Raw genomic sequence first — 6,982 nt, forward strand, 5'->3', positions numbered from 1 at the left:
AGAAAAGCGGTTTTGGGCGGAGGGCGGACAAAGGTGCGCTGCTACCGCCTCTTCCACGGGGGGGATAGACTTGTATCCTTTCTCGCTGGCGCCGTCCACTTGGGAGAGCGTCGAGGAGACGGAGGAGTGAAGTCTCGCAGAGAATGGTGCTCATTTTGTGAGCTCATTGTGGAGCTCTGGCAGGAAGGGCGCTGACCTGGAGGCAGGCGCATGGCGGCGGCCAGGTAAAAAGCACCCGTCGAGCCTGTTGGGCGCGGGCTTCTCAGGCGGGGACCATTCGAGGCCGAGTTGGCTGACGGCCTTGGTGAGGAGGCGAATGAGTTTAGCATCCACGCTGGCCCGAGTTCCACCGGACTCCTGGAGCGAAGTCGCAGGGTCCGGAAAAGACCCAGACCAGTCTTCACTTCCTGAAGCCAGGAGGGAACAGCTGTCGCCAACGGCGTCTCCATCCGCTTCATCTCCCGAAGCGGCAACAGTGAGGGCGGTGGCCTGCATCTGTGCGTCCGGAAGGGATCGCGGAGAAGGAGATAGCGAGGCTCGAGGGGAAGGTACTGGTGAGCGCTCGTAGGCCATGGCAGGCTCCGGTGGCCTCTGGGAGCGGCGCTTCTTACTGCGCATTCCAACAGAGGCAGGCGGAGGTGCAGCTTCAGCGTCAAACATGCCAAGTCGAGCCCACAGGGTCGACATTGTCATATCGTTGCAGTGGACGCAGCCGCCTGAAGACAGGGTGAGGGCTGCATGGTCTCGGCCCAGGCAGAGAGCGCAGATCACATGGCGGTCTCCGTTGCTGAGCGGGGCTCTGCAAGAGCCACAGGAAATGCGAGGCATTTTAATAATAATGCCTCGCGCTCTTTTAGAAGAAGAGAGAGTGTGTGTCGCAGCGCGAACACACACTGCAGAAAAGGATATTGACGCCGGATAGCGTAGCAGGCACGGATGGCTGAAGGCGGCGAGAAATCGTCCGGCTTCCTCAGGCGCTGTCCTAGGCTTGCTCTGTCGCTTGTTTCAACGGCGGCAGCTTCTTCTCAAGGATCCATCGATGCGGAGAGCGTCGCTGAAGAGATGAAAATCAGGTAAGCAGCTCCCGAGCCCGTCCTTTTATACACTAAGCCACGCCCATTCTGGTGGGCTATGATGCGTGGGGGCGCAAAGCGCAGGCCTCAGTGGTAGGCTGCTGCAGTTGCTGCAGAGCAGCCAATGAGCGTGCTAGTTAGCCCGCTCTAGGTCTGCTAGCTGCAACGCGTTGTCAATAAATACAAAATTAAGGATAATTTTTGGCTTCAATATCTCAAGAAAAGAGGACTTTACCCGTAGCGTAAGCAACTTACGCAATACGAGAGAACCTCTCGTTAGAGAACCATTTTGTTAAGCTTTTGTTGCACCTCAAGGCACCTTTGTTTTCTCTTTTAATTAGTGTTAATACTGTAGGCCAATCACTTATTTCATTGGGCCTAATGTGGTAAAAAAAAAAAAAAAACACTGTTAAATGACTGACACAGTTGTTATTTCGTTTCAAGTCTTAAAAGGGACTTTTGTACTACTGCTTGATTTGAAGGCCTGTTGTCCTGTTGATTACAATAAATAAGTCAAAAAATTTTGTTTGACTGTTCAGTACTGTTCATATTTGCATTTAAAAAGCAGACATAAAAGTAACTTAAAAGTTATTTTCCCCAGTAACTAATTACTTTTGATATACAGTAATTGGTAAAGTAATTCAGTTACTTTTAAAAGAAGTAACTAGTAACTCTAACTAATTACTAATTTTCAGTAACTTGCCCAACACTGCACATGACAAAAACATGTCACATGTCATTCTTTCACAAGACAAAACAATGGGAGGGGAAACACTGGCATGTAGTGTTTCTTTACAAAGTGACTTTGCCAATTACTGGCCTGAATAATACAGCGTTTTTAATGTGAACTTGTGAACTGGGATTGTTTTGACAATGTTTCCGTCTGTACGCGAAAAACACAAAGGATTTTTTTTTTTTTTTTTTTTGCTTTAGAACATTGTTATCATGTAAACATACCCTAAGATTGCTGTGTTTATATATTTTTTTATTAATAATGCCAGAACAATTTAGGATTTCAGTTCATTTAATTAAATTTCCTTTAAATGAGCCATTGGGCAGCCAGAAACAAGGTTTTTTTTAATACTGTGATTGGACATACCATTCAAAAGTTTGGGATCAGTAAGATTTATATACTTTATTTCGGCAAGGATGGATTCAGTTAATCAAAAGTGACAGAAACGACTTTTACATTGTTAGACTTTTACATTGTTTACATTGTATTTAACCAGCTTCGGCTTTTAACAAAGAACAATAAAGAAAAGGAACACACAATGTGTTTATTACTACAGGGGAGCATGAAGAGAAATATCTGATGTATTAGTAAAACGATATTTTTTTCACTAGCCATTTGTTCGAAAGAAAAAATGCAATGGAAACAATGCAAACAATTACACAACAAGATATCTCGCACATCCAAATATTAGCACCATATTTTATTTTGCAGTAAATGAAGTTAGTCTCTTATGTTTTTCCTTACACCAAACTGTTTCCTGATGCATTGCAGACTACAGGGTCACAATTAAGCTTGCTTCAGAGCTGAAGTGCATCTTTATATATTAAGTGTACTGCCGAATATTTTTTAATATATTTGTAATTACACATTTGCAATAATAAAGTATAAAATTTAGTACATTTAGAATTTATTAACTTTAAATGTAATATGGAATAACACTCAAATTATAATCAAGTAGGCCATACTTTACATGTACTTAAGTGTGTTAGTCAGCACATCATAATAAGTGCGCTTCTTTAAAGCACGACAAAAGACTTAAGACTCCAACGTAAAACTTTTAATTTATCATTTCAAAGTTCACTTTTTAAAAGCGAAAGAAAAGTGAAACAGTCATGAAGGCGTAAGTGGCCTTTTATTTCATTAATATTACATCATCTGCAATTACAGTTTTTTTGTTTTTTACTTTTAAGATTTGAAGCACACTACAAGTGCACATTATAGAAATACTGGCATTTAAAAATTAAAAATAAATGTAAAAAATCTCAAGAATCCAGAATTTTCAGATGGCAGTCAAACAGGGATCTTGAACGAAGTCAAACATCAAGTTGAACAGGTTTTGATTGCCTTAAGTATTTTTTTTCTGTGCAAAAGTGCACTTCTCAAGTGAAACTGAATCTAGTCACAGACCCAGATCAATTCACTTTACTTTCTACTTGTCATGTTTGTGTGATTCACTACATGAATACCTTAGCTACTACAGTACAAGGAGATAAAGCATTTGAGAAAAAATGTATTCTCCACCGAATGATTATTGGGAGAGCGGGGCACAACCTAACACTTTTTGACTTTCTCAGTTTGTGTAAATCCACTTGGGGTTCAGATAATTTATTTTTCCCACATTAATTTCCCACATGTCTAGAACAATTATGTGGTTTTGTTTCAGTGTATGCTTTTTTTTTTATTTAACCCGAAAGAATGGACGTGAAAGGTGGGGCACGTTGTAACATGATCATAAAACAGATTAAAATGTTATCTGATCTAATAAAAAAAAATATACATAACAAACTAAAATATTTTGTCAATAAATAATTATTAACCTTTTCATATTAAATAATGGTTTTTAATTTTTTATAATTAAAAACAAATACATTTTTTACTTTGACAACAATCACACCACAAAACACAGCTATACAGCATAGTTCAAAACATAATAATAATTAATCATTTCTGAACATTGACTCTCAGTCTTTATTCACCTTTTTCTCAAGGTTTCTCAATAGAATTCATAAAAGTATAGAATAGAATAGCATAGTTATAATAGGTCACCTGCGCATCTGGGATTTAAAGTGTCTTCTGCTGGTTAGATAAGCATTAAAGAACTATCGCAACTGTTAAATATCAGATACAGTAAGATTCAAATAATATCAGGTTTGTCTAATTTTAAATAACCAGAAAACAGAGATGAAAAATTAACCTCAGTAAGAAATTTTGCCATGGTTAAATAAATGTTCAGTGATATCTTGGAAAGATGTTTTTTTTTTTTTTGGCACAACTTTTTCTCTATAGTGTTGATATGGCAACTAGTAAATACACTAAGTTTCATCATGCTAGCATGTGTGGAAAGTTTTAAACCATATATGTCACCTCTGTTGCCCTGCGTTAGTTTGTGCCCCGCTCACCCCTAGACACATGATTACTGAATTAGCCATCTTTTTATCATTCGTACGAATTCGTACGAATTGGTCGTGAGATAGCGTTTTGGCAGGTCTGTAAATTAATAGTAGTAGTTTCTAAAAGTTACAGTTTCTTTTCCTCAAGGGCTTCGTGTTAATGCTCCGCACGTATGGTATCATTTTTTTTGAACTGGGCCACTGATACTCAATGCAGCAGTGATTCCTGACATTTCTAAGATGATTTGGTGGTTTGATGTTACCTATAATTACTGATTTTGTTTGTCACTCTGAAAAGAAGTCTTTCTGCACAAGTGCACATCTATTGTGTTGAAAGAATCTGGAAAATCCATTGCCGGATTAGTTTTTTTAATGACACTTTTTTTTACCCCTGGTTTCACAAAAAAGGTTTCCGCATATTCACAGACTTCAACTGAAAGCAATCTGCACTATCAAATCTTAAAGTAGGTCTGGTTTTTTTTTTTTTTTTTTTTTTTTTTTTTTTTTTTTTGCACCTTTATTAAACCTAAATGTCCTAATTGAGCCAAGGCCTAATTATATCCTCTAAGCCCTGTCTGTGAAACCAGGGGCTGTTGCATAAACTGCTAAGAATAGTCTTAAAAGCTAGTCATCAAATGTTTTTTTAATTTTAATTTTTTATAGACTGTTCATAACTTTTTGAAATCAGTTACATAGATTGGTCTAATTTGATACCAAAAAGTAAGACTGCCTGCCCCTTGGCAAACTATTATTTGGTTAGATCTTAAGACACACTCTTAACATAATGGCTATATGTTTATGCAATATTATTCATTTTGGTCCTTAACCAAAAATTCCATCACAGATTGTTTGAATAATCATATAATTTTTTAATAGTTTCACTGATATGTTCACACTAGTTTGTTACAATGCTGTCATTTATGTTTGATTAACATAATTTCACTTAGTACAACTGAACCAAACAACCAAAGCAATGTTCTTAGAAATAATCTTGTGCAAGAGGATGTTGTAAAAACAACAATGCCAGACATTTCAGCTAACATATCAACACGTCTCCTCCATGGGTTCTAAAAGCAACAGTTAAACTATTGTTTAAGTCTGTTGTATAGTTTAAGTGGGTTGCACTTGCAGCTGAAAGCAGGTTAGACAATCTAAACCGGTTTAGTCTGTTGATGGTATGAACTATTGATGGTTGTTGTACAGTAAATGGTGCCTGCCTCATTGTAACACATCCAGACTTGTGTCAACAAGTGTGAAGTCAAATAAAACTGCTTATAAATACACATTCAATAGAGAACTTCATGTAATTATGCACGGTTAAACACTAGGCTACTGATGCCCAGCAGGGTTCGGTTGTTTTATTAGCTACTGTAAATGTCTGGGATTGACCTGTTTAGAATTTCCGTGTTGAAGTAGATCACCTCAAAAGGCATTACACTGCATGTTAATGTTTTAAATAGATTATTAATGTTTTAAACAGAAGGGTCTACCAGCGAAACATTTACAATTCTGTCGGCAATGTCCAAACCAGAATCGTATGTTATGTTTATTTAAAACTTTATAACAAGGTTCCATTAGTTAACATGAACTAACAAGGAAAAATGCTTAATCTCAGTCCATGCTAATTTCAACATTTTCTCATTCATTAATATAATCAAAAAGTCTGTTATTATTATGTTATGGTCCTGGTGTAATTTGAACTAACAATGAACATTTTATTTTTAATTAATTAACATTAACAAAAAGTAATACATTCTGTTATAAATGTATTGCTTATTGATAGTTAATGTTACACTTAACATGAGCACTTAACCTCATAATAAAATAAAACAAATACAAAATGAAAAAAAAAAAATCCTTTTCCTTTAATCCTCCCTTATCGGGCTTATGCTACTCTGAACAATGCCTGAACTTCGTATTTTGAGCACTTCTTGCGTTGTTTTTGCCTCTTCACGATGACTCGCTTAATTTAGTCCTAAATTGTAAGTCGCTTTGGACAAAAGCGTCTGCTAAATGACTAAATGTAAATGTTACACTGTAAAAAAATGCTGAGTTGTTTCAACCCATGTTTGGGTCAAATATCTAGGTTAATTTAAACCAACGGTTCCGTTTGTCCATATTTGAACCCAAACATGGCTTAAAACAACCCAGCATTTTAATGCATCAAAAAATTTAACTAATGTGACCTTATTGTAAAGTGTTGCAATTTCATAAAAGGACACTGCACATTTATTGACATGAGCACTGTATTCCATCATTACGTGTCAACAGTGTAATAATAGACCTAATTACAACTGTAATCAAGCAATATAAGTACAGTGTAAAAGATGTCACAATAAGTGGATTTTATACATTTGAACGTTTGTACATGTAGTTAAAGACGCCGATTAAAGGGGTCTGTTTAATTTCCAAAGAAAAATATATATGCTGTAAATAATTTATGAATCTCAGTTCAAATTTAAAAGAAACTTGCTTATTTTTTGTTGATTTGATAGCAAAGGAATGTAATCATGTATCTTGTTTTGCCCATTTCGAGAAGTAGCCTAGTTGTTGGTCTTGTTTTGGATTTGCTGACGTGGGTAAGTTGACCCACACCCCTTTGATACCTCAGTTAATAGTGGAACTGCTAGGCTGCTGACTGACACACACGCAGAGAGACTCCTGTCAAAGGTAAGTGCTTTTGTCCTCCTCGCATTCCTGTTTTTGATGTTTGAAAAAACACAAATTAAAAAATAAATATATATATATATATATATATATATATATATATATATATATATATATAT

This window comes from Leuciscus leuciscus, assembly GCF_965113295.1.
Source record: "Leuciscus leuciscus genome assembly, chromosome: 1".
Taxonomy (NCBI): domain Eukaryota; kingdom Metazoa; phylum Chordata; class Actinopteri; order Cypriniformes; family Leuciscidae; genus Leuciscus; species Leuciscus leuciscus.